Genomic DNA, 14,737 nt, shown 5'->3' with positions numbered 1-14,737 from the left:
AATATTTCAGTTTTTACGTAAAAAAAAAAAAAAAAAAGAGGGTGTGTTTTCCAAATGTAGGGGGTATAGCTCAGTGGTAGAGCAATTGACTGCAGATCAAGAGGTCCTTGGTTCAACTTCGAGTTCCCCCTTCAGATACTTTTTAAACAGATTAAACATGCTTTTTTACCTATATGTTCATGGAAATTTTAGAACCATATGAAGTTGAATTCATGTTTATGTACTTTCTTAATGTGAATACTATTTCAGAAATGTAGCAAAACGTTCATGTTGATGTGCCTTCTTAATATGAAAACAATTTAAAAATGTTGGAAAATGCTTGAGAAATTTTGTCTGAAAAGAAATCGACAAAAGATACATATGGCACATTGGAAGACTCTAATCCCCAGAAATGAGTTGTAAAATAAAAATACCTTAGTGTTTCTTTGTACTTTTTTAATTAATGAAATCTGTTTAGCAAAGTAAAATGCACATTATCATAAAAAAAGTCACCACGATATAAACTGCGCAAAAATATTTCAGTTTTTACGTAAAAAAAAAAAAAGAGGGTGTGCTTTCCAAATGTAGGGGGTATAGCTCAGTGGTAGAGCATTTGACTGCAGATCAAGAGGTCTTTGGTTCAACTCCGAGTGCCCCCTCCAGATACTTTTTCAACAGATTAAACATGCTTTTTTACCTATATGTTCATGGAAATTTTAGAACCATATGAAGTTGAATTCATTTTTATGTACTTTCTTAATGTGAATACTATTTCAGAAATGTAGCAAAAAGTTCATGTTGATGTGCCTTCTTAATATGAAAACAATTTAAAAATGTTGGAAAATGCTTGAGAAATTTTGTCTGAAAAGAAATCGACAAAAGATACATATGGCACATTGGAAGACTCTAATCCCCAGAAATGAGTTGTAAAATAAAAGTACCTTAGTGTTTCTTTGTACTTTTTGAATTAATGAAATCTGTTTAGCAAAGTAAAATGCACATTATCATAAAAAAAGTCACCATGATATAAACTGCGCAAAAATATTTCAGTTTTTACGTAAAAAAAAAAAGAGGGTGTGTTTTCCAAATGTAGGGGGTATAGCTCAGTGGTAGAGCATTTGAGTGCAGATCAAGAGGTCCTTGGTTCAACTCCGAGTGCCCCCTCCAGATACATTTTCAACAGATTAAACATGCTTTTTTACTTATATGTTCATGGAAATTTTAGAATCATATGAAGTTGAATTCATGTTTATGTACTTTCTTAATGTGAATACTATTTCAGAAATGTAGCAAAAAGTTCATGTTGATGTGCCTTCTTAATATGAAAACAATTTAAAAATGTTGGAAAATGCTTGAGAAATTTTATCTGAAAAGAAATCGACAAAAGATACATATGGCACATTGGAAGACTCTAATCCCCAGAAATGAGTTGTAAAATAAAAATACCTTAGTGTTTCTTTGTACTTTTTGAATTAATGAAATCTGTTTAGCAAAGTAAAATGCACATTATCATAAAAAAAGTCACCACGATATAAACTGTGCAAAAATATTTCAGTTTTTACGTTAAAAAAAAAAAAAAAGAGGGTGTGTTTTCCAAATGTGAGGGGTATAGCTCGGTGGTAGAGCATTTGACTGCAGATCAAGAGGTCTTTGGTTCAACTCCGAGTGCCCCCTCCAGATACTTTTTCAACAGATTAAACATGCTTTTTTACCTATATGTTCATGGAAATTTTAGAATCATATGAAGTTGAATTCATGTTTATGTACTTTCTTAATGTGAATACTATTTCAGAAATGTAGCAAAAAGTTCATGTTGATGTGCCTTCTTAATATGAAAACAATTTAAAAATGTTGGAAAATGCTTGAGAAATTTTATCTGAAAAGAAATCGACAAAAGATACATATGGCACATTGGAAGACTCTAATCCCCAGAAATGAGTTGTAAAATAAAAATACCTTAGTGTTTCTTTGTACTTTTTGAATTAATGAAATCTGTTTAGCAAAGTAAAATGCACATTATCATAAAAAAAGTCACCACGATATAAACTGTGCAAAAATATTTCAGTTTTTACGTTAAAAAAAAAAAAAAAAAGAGGGTGTGTTTTCCAAATGTGAGGGGTATAGCTCGGTGGTAGAGCATTTGACTGCAGATCAAGAGGTCTTTGGTTCAACTCCGAGTGCCCCCTCCAGATACTTTTTCAACAGATTAAACATGCTTTTTTACCTATATGTTCATGGAAATTTTAGAACCATATGAAGTTGAATTCATGTTTATGTACTTTCTTAATGTGAATACTATTTCAGAAATGTAGCAAAAAGTTCATGTTGATGTGCCTTCTTAATATGAAAACAATTTAAAAATGTTGGAAAATGCTTGAGAAATTTTATCTGAAAAGAAATCAACAAAAGATACATATGGCACATTGGAAGACGCTAATCCCCAGAAATGACTTGTAAAATAAAAATACCTTAGTGTTTCTTTGTACTTTTTGAATGAATGAAATCTGTTTAGCAAAGTAAAATGCACATTATCGTAAAAAAAAGTCACCACGATATAAAACTGTGCAAAAATATTTCAGGTTTTATGTAAAAAAAAAAAAAAAAAAAAAAAAAAGAGGGTGTGCTTTCCAAATGTAGGGGGTATATCTCAGTGGTAGAGCATTTGACTGCAGATCAAGAGGTCCTTGGTTCAACTCCGAGTGCCCCCTCCAGATACTTTTTCAACAGATTAAACATGCTTTTTTACCTATATGTTCATGGAAATTTTAGAACCATATGAAGTTGAATTCATGTTTATGTACTTTCTTAATGTGAATACTATTTCAGAAATATAGCAAAAAGTTCATGTTGATGTGCCTTCTTAATATGAAAGCAATTTAAAAATGTTGGAAAATGCTTGAGAAATTTTGTCTGAAAAGAAATCGACAAAAGATACATATGGCACATTGGAAGACTCTAATCCCCAGAAATGAGTTGTAAAATAAAAATACCTTAGTGTTTCTTTGTACTTTTTGAATTAATGAAATCTGTTTAGCAAAGTAAAATGCACATTATCATAAAAAAAGTCACCACGATATAAACTGTGCAAAAATATTTCAGTTTTTACGTTAAAAAAAAAAAAAAAAAAGAGGGTGTGTTTTCCAAATGTGAGGGGTATAGCTCGGTGGTAGAGCATTTGACTGCAGATCAAGAGGTTTTTGGTTCAACTCCGAGTGCCCCCTCCAGATACTTTTTCAACAGATTAAACATGCTTTTTTACCTATATGTTCATGGAAATTTTAGAACCATATGAAGTTGAATTCATGTTTATGTACTTTCTTAATGTGAATACTATTTCAGAAATGTAGCAAAAAGTTCATGTTGATTTGCCTTCTTAATATGAAAACAATTTAAAAATGTTGGAAAATGCTTGAGAAATTTTGTCTGAAAAGAAATCGACAAAAGATACATATGGCACATTGGAAGACTCTAATCCCCAGAAATGAGTTGTAAAATAATAGTACCTTAGTGTTTCTTTGTACTTTTTGAATTAATGAAATCTGTTTAGCAAAGTAAAATGCACATTATCATAAAAAAGTCACCATGATATAAACTGCGCAAAAATATTTCAGTTTTTACGTAAAAAAAAAAAAAAAAAAGAGGGTGTGTTTTCCAAATGTAGGGGGTATAGCTCAGTGGTAGAGCATTTGACTGCAGATCAAGAGGTCCTTGGCTCAACTCCGAGTGCCCCCTACAAGATACTTTTTCAACAGATTAAACATGCTTTTTTACCTATATGTTCATGGAAATTTAAGAACCATATGAAGTTGAATTCATGTTTATGTACTTTCTTAATGTGAATACTATTTCAGAAATGTAGCAAAAAGTTCATGTTGATGTGCCTTCTTAATATGAAAACAATTTAAAAATGTTGGAAAATGCTTGAGAAATTTTATCTGAAAAGAAATCGACAAAAGATACATATGGCACATTGGAAGACTCTAATCCCCAGAAATGAGTTGTAAAATAAAAATACCTTAGTGTTTCTTTGTACTTTTTGAATTAATGAAATCTCTTAAGCAAAGTAAAATGCACATTATCATAAAAAAAGTCACCACGATATAAACTGTGCAAAAATATTTCAGTTTTTACGTTAAAAAAAAAAAAAAAAAAGAGGGTGTGTTTTCCAAATGTGAGGGGTATAGCTCGGTGGTAGAGCATTTGACTGCAGATCAAGAGGTCTTTGGTTCAACTCCGAGTGCCCCCTCCAGATACTTTTTCAACAGATTAAACATGCTTTTTTACCTATATGTTCATGGAAATTTTAGAACCATATGAAGTTGAATTCATGTTTATGTACTTTCTTAATGTGAATACTATTTCAGAAATGTAGACAAAAGTTCATGTTGATGTGCCTTCTTAATATGAAAACAATTTAAAAATGTTGGAAAATGCTTGAGAAATTTTGTCTGAAAAGAAATCGACAAAAGATACATATGGCACATTGGAAGACTCTAATCCCCAGAAATGAGTTGTAAAATAAAAATACCTTAGTGTTTCTTTGTACTTTTTGAATTAATGAAATCTGTTTAGCAAAGTAAAATGCACATTATCATAAAAAAAAGTCACCACGATATAAACTGTGCAAAAATATTTCAGTTTTTACGTTAAAAAAAAAAAAAAAAAAGAGGGTGTGTTTTCCAAATGTGAGGGGTATAGCTCGGTGGTAGAGCATTTGACTGCAGATCAAGAGGTCTTCGGTTCAACTCCGAGTGCCCCCTCCAGATACTTTTTCAACAGATTAAACATGCTTTTTTACCTATATGTTCATGGAAATTTTAGAACCATATGAAGTTGAATTCATGTTTATGTACTTTCTTAATGTGAATACTATTTCAGAAATGTAGCAAAAAGTTCATGTTGATGTGCCTTCTTAATATGAAAACAATTTAAAAATGTTGGAAAATGCTTGAGAAATTTTGTCTGAAAAGAAATCGACAAAAGATACATATGGCACATTGGAAGACTCTAATCCCCAGAAATGAGTTGTAAAATAATAGTACCTTAGTGTTTCTTTGTACTTTTTGAATTAATGAAATCTGTTTAGCAAAGTAAAATGCACATTATCATAAAAAAGTCACCATGATATAAACTGCGCAAAAATATTTCAGTTTTTACGTAAAAAAAAAAAAAAAAGAGGGTGTGTTTTCCAAATGTAGGGGGTATAGCTCAGTGGTAGAGCATTTGACTGCAGATCAAGAGGTCCTTGGCTCAACTCCGAGTGCCCCCTACAAGATACTTTTTCAACAGATTAAACATGCTTTTTTACCTATATGTTCATGGAAATTTAAGAACCATATGAAGTTGAATTCATGTTTATGTACTTTCTTAATGTGAATACTATTTCAGAAATGTAGCAAAAAGTTCATGTTGATGTGCCTTCTTAATATGAAAACAATTTAAAAATGTTGGAAAATGCTTGAGAAATTTTATCTGAAAAGAAATCGACAAAAGATACATATGGCACATTGGAAGACTCTAATCCCCAGAAATGAGTTGTAAAATAAAAATACCTTAGTGTTTCTTTGTACTTTTTGAATTAATGAAATCTCTTAAGCAAAGTAAAATGCACATTATCATAAAAAAAGTCACCACGATATAAACTGTGCAAAAATATTTCAGTTTTTACGTTAAAAAAAAAAAAAAAAAAAGAGGGTGTGTTTTCCAAATGTGAGGGGTATAGCTCGGTGGTAGAGCATTTGACTGCAGATCAAGAGGTCTTTGGTTCAACTCCGAGTGCCCCCTCCAGATACTTTTTCAACAGATTAAACATGCTTTTTTACCTATATGTTCATGGAAATTTTAGAACCATATGAAGTTGAATTCATGTTTATGTACTTTCTTAATGTGAATACTATTTCAGAAATGTAGACAAAAGTTCATGTTGATGTGCCTTCTTAATATGAAAACAATTTAAAAATGTTGGAAAATGCTTGAGAAATTTTGTCTGAAAAGAAATCGACAAAAGATACATATGGCACATTGGAAGACTCTAATCCCCAGAAATGAGTTGTAAAATAAAAATACCTTAGTGTTTCTTTGTACTTTTTGAATTAATGAAATCTGTTTAGCAAAGTAAAATGCACATTATCATAAAAAAAAGTCACCACGATATAAACTGCGCAAAAATATTTCAGTTTTTACGTTAAAAAAAAAAAAAAAAAAAGAAGGTGTGCTTTCTAAATGTAGGGGGTATAGCTCAGTGGTAGAGCATTTGACTGCAGATCAAGAGGTCCTTGGCTCAACTCCGAGTGCCCCCTCCAGATACTTTTTCAACAGATTAAACATGCTTCTTTACCTATATGTTCATGGAAATTTTAGAACCATATGAAGTTGAATTCATGTTTATGTACTTTCTTAATGTGAATACTATTTCAGAAATGTAGCAAAAAGTTCATGTTGATGTGCCTTCTTAATATGAAAACAATTTAAAAATGTTGGAAAATGCTTGAGAAATTTTGTCTGAAAAGAAATCGACAAAAGATACATATGGCACATTGGAAGACTCTAATCCCCAGAAATGAGTTGTAAAATAAAAGTACCTTAGTGTTTCTTTGTACTTTTTGAATTAATGAAATCTGTTTAGCAAAGTAAAATGCACATTATCATAAAAAAAAGTCACCATGATATAAACTGCGCAAAAATATTTCAGTTTTTACGTAAAAAAAAAAAAAAGAGGGTGTGTTTTCCAAATGTAGGGGGTATAGCTCAGTGGTAGAGCATTTGAGTGCATATCAAGAGGTCCTTGGTTCAACTCCGAGTGCCCCCTCCAGATACATTTTCAACAGATTAAACATGCTTTTTTACCTGTATGTTCATGGAAATTTTAGAATCATATGAAGTTGAATTCATGTTTATGTACTTTCTTAATGTGAATACTATTTCAGAAATGTAGCAAAAAGTTCATGTTGATGTGCCTTCTTAATATGAAAACAATTTAAAAATGTTGGAAAATGCTTGAGAAATTTTGTCTGAAAAGAAATCGACAAAAGATACATATGGCACATTGGAAGACTCTAATCCCCAGAAATGACTTGTAAAATAAAAATACCTTAGTGTTTCTTTGTACTTTTTGAATTAATGAAATCTGTTTAGCAAAGTAAAATGCACATTATGTTAAAAAAAAGTCACCACGATATAAACTGCGCAAAAATATTTCAGTTTTTACGTAAAAAAAAAAAAAAGAAAAGAGGGTGTGCTTTCCAAGTGTAGGGGGTATAGCTCAGTGGTAGAGCATTTGACTGCAGATCAAGAGGTCCTTGGTTCAACTCCGAGTGCCCCCTCCAGATACTTTTTCAACAGATTAAACATGCTTTTTACCTATATGTTCATGGAAATTTTAGAACCATATGAAGTTGAATTCATGTTTATGTACTTTCTTAATGGGAATACTATTTCAGAAATGTAGCAAAAAGTTCATGTTGATGTGCCTTCTTAATATGAAAACAATTTAAAAATGTTGGAAAATGCTTGAGAAATTTTATCTGAAAAGAAATCGACAAAAGATACATATGGCACATTGGAAGACTCTAATCCCCAGAAATGAGTTGTAAAATAAAAATACCTTAGTGTTTCTTTGTACTTTTTGAATTAATGAAATCTCTTAAGCAAAGTAAAATGCACATTATCATAAAAAAAGTCACCACGATATAAACTGTGCAAAAATATTTCAGTTTTTACGTTAAAAAAAAAAAAAAAAAAAGAGGGTGTGTTTTCCAAATGTGAGGGGTATAGCTCGGTGGTAGAGCATTTGACTGCAGATCAAGAGGTCTTTGGTTCAACTCCGAGTGCCCCCTCCAGATACTTTTTCAACAGATTAAACATGCTTTTTTACCTATATGTTCATGGAAATTTTAGAACCATATGAAGTTGAATTCATGTTTATGTACTTTCTTAATGTGAATACTATTTCAGAAATGTAGACAAAAGTTCATGTTGATGTGCCTTCTTAATATGAAAACAATTTAAAAATGTTGGAAAATGCTTGAGAAATTTTGTCTGAAAAGAAATCGACAAAAGATACATATGGCACATTGGAAGACTCTAATCCCCAGAAATGAGTTGTAAAATAAAAATACCTTAGTGTTTCTTTGTACTTTTTGAATTAATGAAATCTGTTTAGCAAAGTAAAATGCACATTATCATAAAAAAAAGTCACCACGATATAAACTGCGCAAAAATATTTCAGTTTTTACGTTAAAAAAAAAAAAAAAAAAAGAAGGTGTGCTTTCTAAATGTAGGGGGTATAGCTCAGTGGTAGAGCATTTGACTGCAGATCAAGAGGTCCTTGGCTCAACTCCGAGTGCCCCCTCCAGATACTTTTTCAACAGATTAAACATGCTTCTTTACCTATATGTTCATGGAAATTTTAGAACCATATGAAGTTGAATTCATGTTTATGTACTTTCTTAATGTGAATACTATTTCAGAAATGTAGCAAAAAGTTCATGTTGATGTGCCTTCTTAATATGAAAACAATTTAAAAATGTTGGAAAATGCTTGAGAAATTTTGTCTGAAAAGAAATCGACAAAAGATACATATGGCACATTGGAAGACTCTAATCCCCAGAAATGAGTTGTAAAATAAAAGTACCTTAGTGTTTCTTTGTACTTTTTGAATTAATGAAATCTGTTTAGCAAAGTAAAATGCACATTATCATAAAAAAAAGTCACCATGATATAAACTGCGCAAAAATATTTCAGTTTTTACGTAAAAAAAAAAAAAAGAGGGTGTGTTTTCCAAATGTAGGGGGTATAGCTCAGTGGTAGAGCATTTGAGTGCATATCAAGAGGTCCTTGGTTCAACTCCGAGTGCCCCCTCCAGATACATTTTCAACAGATTAAACATGCTTTTTTACCTGTATGTTCATGGAAATTTTAGAATCATATGAAGTTGAATTCATGTTTATGTACTTTCTTAATGTGAATACTATTTCAGAAATGTAGCAAAAAGTTCATGTTGATGTGCCTTCTTAATATGAAAACAATTTAAAAATGTTGGAAAATGCTTGAGAAATTTTGTCTGAAAAGAAATCGACAAAAGATACATATGGCACATTGGAAGACTCTAATCCCCAGAAATGACTTGTAAAATAAAAATACCTTAGTGTTTCTTTGTACTTTTTGAATTAATGAAATCTGTTTAGCAAAGTAAAATGCACATTATGTTAAAAAAAAGTCACCACGATATAAACTGCGCAAAAATATTTCAGTTTTTACGTAAAAAAAAAAAAAAGAAAAGAGGGTGTGCTTTCCAAGTGTAGGGGGTATAGCTCAGTGGTAGAGCATTTGACTGCAGATCAAGAGGTCCTTGGTTCAACTCCGAGTGCCCCCTCCAGATACTTTTTCAACAGATTAAACATGCTTTTTACCTATATGTTCATGGAAATTTTAGAACCATATGAAGTTGAATTCATGTTTATGTACTTTCTTAATGGGAATACTATTTCAGAAATGTAGCAAAAAGTTCATGTTGATGTGCCTTCTTAATATGAAAACAATTTAAAAATGTTGGAAAATGCTTGAGAAATTTTATCTGAAAAGAAATCGACAAAAGATACATATGGCACATTGGAAGACTCTAATCCCCAGAAATGAGTTGTAAAATAAAAATACCTTAGTGTTTCTTTGTACTTTTTGAATTAATGAAATCTCTTAAGCAAAGTAAAATGCACATTATCATAAAAAAAGTCACCACGATATAAACTGTGCAAAAATATTTCAGTTTTTACGTTAAAAAAAAAAAAAAAAAAGAGGGTGTGTTTTCCAAATGTGAGGGGTATATCTCGGTGGTAGAGCATTTGACTGCAGATCAAGAGGTCTTTGGTTCAACTCCGAGTGCCCCCTCCAGATACTTTTTCAACAGATTAAACATGCTTTTTTACCTATATGTTCATGGAAATTTTAGAACCATATGAAGTTGAATTCATGTTTATGTACTTTCTTAATGTGAATACTATTTCAGAAATGTAGACAAAAGTTCATGTTGATGTGCCTTCTTAATATGAAAACAATTTAAAAATGTTGGAAAATGCTTGAGAAATTTTGTCTGAAAAGAAATCGACAAAAGATACATATGGCACATTGGAAGACTCTAATCCCCAGAAATGAGTTGTAAAATAAAAGTACCTTAGTGTTTCTTTGTACTTTTTGAACTAATGAAATCTGTTTAGCAAAGTAAAATGCACATTATCATAAAAAAAGTCACCATGATATAAACTGCGAAAAAATATTTCAGTTTTTACGTAAAAAAAAAAAGAGGGTGTGTTTTCCAAATGTAGGGGGTATAGCTCAGTGGTAGAGTATTTGACTGCAGATCAAGAGGTCCTTGGTTCAACTCCGAGTGCCCCCTCCAGATACTTTTTCAACAGATTAAACATGCTTTTTTACCTATATGTTCATGGAAATTTTAGAACCATATGAAGTTGAATTCATGTTTATGTACTTTCTTAATGTGAATACTATTTCAGAAATGTAGCAAAAAGTTCATGTTGATGTGCCTTCTTAATATGAAAACAATTTAAAAATGTTGGAAAATGCTTGAGAAATTTTGTCTGAAAAGAAATCAACAAAAGATACATATGGCACATTGGAAGACTCTAATCCCCAGAAATGAGTTGTAAAATAAAAGTACCTTAGTGTTTCTTTGTACTTTTTGAGTTAATGAAATCTGTTTAGCAAAGTAAAATGCACATTATCATAAAAAAAGTCACCACGATATAAACTGCGCAAAAATATTTCAGTTTTTACGTAAAAAAAAAAAAAAAAAAAAGAGGGTGCGCTTTCCAAATGTAGGGGGTATAGCTCAGTGGTAGAGCATTTGACTGCAGATCAAGAGGTCCTTGGTTCAACTCCGAGTGCCCCCTCCAGATACTTTTTCAACAGATTAAACATGCTTTTTTACCTATATGTTCATGGAAATTTTAGAACCATATGAAGTTGAATTCATGTTTATGTACTTTCTTAATGTGAATACTATTTCAGAAATGTAGCAAAAAGTTCATGTTGATGTGCCTTCTTAATATGAAAACAATTTAAAAATGTTGGAAAATGCTTGAGAAATTTTGTCTGAAAAGAAATCGACAAAAGATACATATGGCACATTGGAAGACTCTAACCCCCAGAAATGAGTTGTAAAATAATAGTACCTTAGTGTTTCTTTGTACTTTTTGAATTAATGAAATCTGTTTAGCAAAGTAAAATGCACATTATCTTAAAAAAAAGTCACCACGATATAAACTGCGCAAAAATATTTCAGTTTTTACGTAAAAAAAAAAAAAAAAAAGAGGGTGTGCTTTCCAAATGTAGGGGGTATAGCTCAGTGGTAGAGCATTTGACTGCAGATCAAGAGGTCCTTGGTTCAACTCCGAGTGCCCCCTCCAGATACTTTTTCAACAGATTAAACATGCTTTTTACCTATATGTTCATGGAAATTTTAGAACCATATGAAGTTGAATTCATGTTTATGTACTTTCTTAATGGGAATACTATTTCAGAAATGTAGCAAAAAGTTCATGTTGATGTGCCTTCTTAACATGAAAACAATTTAAAAATGTTGGAAAATGCTTGAGAAATTTTGTCTGAAAAGAAATCGACAAAAGATACATATGGCACATTGGAAGACTCTAATCCCCAGAAATCAGTTGTAAAATAAAAGTACCTTAGTGTTTCTTTGTACTTTTTGAATTAATCAAATCTGTTTAGCAAAGTAAAATGCACATTATCATAAAAAAAGTCACCATGATATAAACTGTGCAAAAATATTTCAGTTTTTACGTTAAAAAAAAAAAAAAAAAAAGGGTGCGTTTTCCAAATGTGAGGGGTATAGCTCGGTGGTAGAGCATTTGACTGCAGATCAAGAGGTCTTTGGTTCAACTCCGAGTGCCCCCTCCAGATACTTTTTCAACAGATTAAACATGCTTTTTTACCTATATGTTCATGGAAATTTTAGAACATATGAAGTTGAATTCATGTTTATGTACTTTCTTAATGTGAATACTATTTCAGAAATGTAGACAAAAGTTCATGTTGATGTGCCTTCTTAATATGAAAACAATTTAAAAATGTTGGAAAATGCTTGAGAAATTTTGTCTGAAAAGAAATCGACAAAAGATACATATGGCACATTGGAAGACTCTAATCCCCAGAAATGACTTGTAAAATAAAAATACCTTAGTGTTTCTTTGTACTTTTTGAATTAATGAAATCTGTTTAGCAAAGTAAAATGCACATTATCTTAAAAAAAAGTCACCACGATATAAACTGCACAAAAATATTTCAGTTTTTAAGTTAAAAAAAAAAAAAAGGGTGTGTTTTCCAAATGTAGGGGGTATATCTCAGTGGTAGAGCATTTGAGTGCAGATCAAGAGGTCCTTGGTTCAACTCCGAGTGCCCCCTCCAGATGCTTTTTCAACAGATTAAACATGCTTTTTTACCTATATGTTCATGGAAATTTTAGAACCATGTGAAGTTGAATTCATGTTTATGTACTTTCTTAATGTGAATACTATTTCAGAAATGTAGCAAAAAGTTCATGTTGATGTGCCTTCTTAATATGAAAACAATTTAAAAATGTTGGAAAATGCTTGAGAAATTTTGTCTGAAAAGAAATCGACAAAAGATACATATGGCACATTGGAAGACTCTAATCCCCAGAAATGAGTTGTAAAATAAATATACCTTAGTGTTTCTTTGTACTTTTTGAATTAATGAAATCTGTTTAGCAAAGTAAAATGCACATTATCATAAAAAAAGTCACCATGATATAAACTGCGCAAAAATATTTCAGTTTTTACGTAAAAAAAAAAAAAGAGGGTGTGTTTTCCAAATGTAGGGGGTATAGCTCAGTCGTAGAGCATTTGACTGCAGATCAAGAGGTCCTTGGTTCAACTCTGAGTGCCCCCTCCAGATACAGATTAAACATGCTTTTTTACCTATATGTTCATGGAAATTTTAGAATCATATGAAGTTGAATTCATGTTTATGTACTTTCTTAATGTGAATACTATTTCAGAAATGTAGCAAAAAGTTCATGTTGATGTGCCTTCTTAATATGAAAACAATTTAAAAATGTTGGAAAATGCTTGAGAAATTTTATCTGAAAAGAAATCGACAAAAGATACATATGGCACATTGGAAGACTCTAATCCCCAGAAATGAGTTGTAAAATAAAAATACCTTAGTGTTTCTTTGTACTTTTTGAATTAATGAAATCTCTTAAGCAAAGTAAAATGCACATTATCATAAAAAAAGTCACCACGATATAAACTGTGCAAAAATATTTCAGTTTTTACGTAAAAAAAAAAAAAAAAAAAGAGGGTGTGTTTTCCAAATGTGAGGGGTATATCTCGGTGGTAGAGCATTTGACTGCAGATCAAGAGGTCTTTGGTTCAACTCCGAGTGCCCCCTCCAGATACTTTTTCAACAGATTAAACATGCTTTTTTACCTATATGTTCATGGAAATTTTAGAACCATATGAAGTTGAATTCATGTTTATGTACTTTCTTAATGTGAATACTATTTCAGAAATGTAGACAAAAGTTCATGTTGATGTGCCTTCTTAATATGAAAACAATTTAAAAATGTTGGAAAATGCTTGAGAAATTTTGTCTGAAAAGAAATCGACAAAAGATACATATGGCACATTGGAAGACTCTAATCCCCAGAAATGAGTTGTAAAATAAAAGTACCTTAGTGTTTCTTTGTACTTTTTGAACTAATGAAATCTGTTTAGCAAAGTAAAATGCACATTATCATAAAAAAAGTCACCATGATATAAACTGCGAAAAAATATTTCAGTTTTTACGTAAAAAAAAAAAAGAGGGTGTGTTTTCCAAATGTAGGGGGTATAGCTCAGTGGTAGAGTATTTGACTGCAGATCAAGAGGTCCTTGGTTCAACTCCGAGTGCCCCCTCCAGATACTTTTTCAACAGATTAAACATGCTTTTTTACCTATATGTTCATGGAAATTTTAGAACCATATGAAGTTGAATTCATGTTTATGTACTTTCTTAATGTGAATACTATTTCAGAAATGTAGCAAAAAGTTCATGTTGATGTGCCTTCTTAATATGAAAACAATTTAAAAATGTTGGAAAATGCTTGAGAAATTTTGTCTGAAAAGAAATCAACAAAAGATACATATGGCACATTGGAAGACTCTAATCCCCAGAAATGAGTTGTAAAATAAAAGTACCTTAGTGTTTCTTTGTACTTTTTGAGTTAATGAAATCTGTTTAGCAAAGTAAAATGCACATTATCATAAAAAAAGTCACCACGATATAAACTGCGCAAAAATATTTCAGTTTTTACGTAAAAAAAAAAAAAAAAAAAAGAGGGTGCGCTTTCCAAATGTAGGGGGTATAGCTCAGTGGTAGAGCATTTGACTGCAGATCAAGAGGTCCTTGGTTCAACTCCGAGTGCCCCCTCCAGATACTTTTTCAACAGATTAAACATGCTTTTTTACCTATATGTTCATGGAAATTTTAGAACCATATGAAGTTGAATTCATGTTTATGTACTTTCTTAATGTGAATACTATTTCAGAAATGTAGCAAAAAGTTCATGTTGATGTGCCTTCTTAATATGAAAACAATTTAAAAATGTTGGAAAATGCTTGAGAAATTTTGTCTGAAAAGAAATCGACAAAAGATACATATGGCACATTGGAAGACTCTAACCCCCAGAAATGAGTTGTAAAATAATAGTACCTTAGTGTTT

At 31.2% G+C, this 14,737-nt stretch overlaps 5 non-coding genes across 5 annotated transcripts; all 5 read left to right on the top strand.

The window, feature by feature from the left end:
- The first annotated feature begins 7,229 nt into the window (after window positions 1-7,229).
- On the top strand, window positions 7,230-7,301 carry TRNAC-GCA (transfer RNA cysteine (anticodon GCA)). Its single transcript has one exon. It is a non-coding gene; the product is annotated as a tRNA-Cys (tRNA).
- A 1,979-nt stretch (window positions 7,302-9,280) lies between these two features.
- On the top strand, window positions 9,281-9,352 carry TRNAC-GCA (transfer RNA cysteine (anticodon GCA)). The gene has a single exon. It is a non-coding gene; the product is annotated as a tRNA-Cys (tRNA).
- Window positions 9,353-10,811: 1,459 nt separating this feature from the next.
- On the top strand, window positions 10,812-10,883 carry TRNAC-GCA (transfer RNA cysteine (anticodon GCA)). Its single transcript has one exon. It is a non-coding gene; the product is annotated as a tRNA-Cys (tRNA).
- Window positions 10,884-11,324: 441 nt separating this feature from the next.
- Window positions 11,325-11,396, top strand: TRNAC-GCA (transfer RNA cysteine (anticodon GCA)). Its single transcript has one exon. It is a non-coding gene; the product is annotated as a tRNA-Cys (tRNA).
- A 2,977-nt stretch (window positions 11,397-14,373) lies between these two features.
- On the top strand, window positions 14,374-14,445 carry TRNAC-GCA (transfer RNA cysteine (anticodon GCA)). The gene has a single exon. It is a non-coding gene; the product is annotated as a tRNA-Cys (tRNA).
- Window positions 14,446-14,737: the final 292 nt, after the last annotated feature.

Source organism: Ranitomeya variabilis, chromosome 1 (assembly GCF_051348905.1).
Source record: "Ranitomeya variabilis isolate aRanVar5 chromosome 1, aRanVar5.hap1, whole genome shotgun sequence".
In the NCBI taxonomy this organism is placed as follows: Eukaryota; Metazoa; Chordata; class Amphibia; order Anura; family Dendrobatidae; genus Ranitomeya; species Ranitomeya variabilis.
This window is presented reverse-complemented; position numbering and strand designations above follow the sequence as displayed.